Here is a 577-nt window from a genome sequence, read left to right on the forward strand (position 1 = left end):
ACAGTAGAACTAGAATAAGAATCTCAGGAGAAGCCCGGCCGTCACATGCGCGGAGCTTCCGTCTTGGGTAGAGCGCAGGCGCGAGGTTGCTGGCTGCAGCGTCGGCGCCCACTTCTGACGTCATTTTCAGGAGCCAGTGGTAAAGGGGCGGGGAAAAGGACGGATGCTGGAGCCTCAGGCGAAGAACCGCGGTCTTTCGGCTGTACTGTGTATAGTGGAGGACGTGGCTTATCAGGAATGGCGGCAAAGACAGTGGAAGAGTGCTACCATCTTTATTTCATGTTCATTGCCATCGATTGCAAGCTGACAAATAGTAGCTGTGTGTGTGTGTATTTAATCTACACTAAAAACTACTTATGACGTTACACTTCCTTGCATTTCTGGTGTTGTTAATGCCATGGAGTCGGTTCAGACTCGTAGTGACCCTGTCTAGAATTTCCAAGGAGCGGCTGGGGAGTTGGAACCTCCGCTCTCGCTGTTCAAACAGATTTGCGGTCCGTCGCTTATCCCAGAGCGCCACACCAGCATACACAACATGCTTGTAATGTGATTGGTTGCATCTTAACGCTGGCCGTAC

Source organism: Chrysochloris asiatica, unplaced genomic scaffold (genome assembly GCF_000296735.1).
Source record: "Chrysochloris asiatica unplaced genomic scaffold, ChrAsi1.0 scaffold00076, whole genome shotgun sequence".
Lineage (NCBI taxonomy): Eukaryota > Metazoa > Chordata > Mammalia > Afrosoricida > Chrysochloridae > Chrysochloris > Chrysochloris asiatica.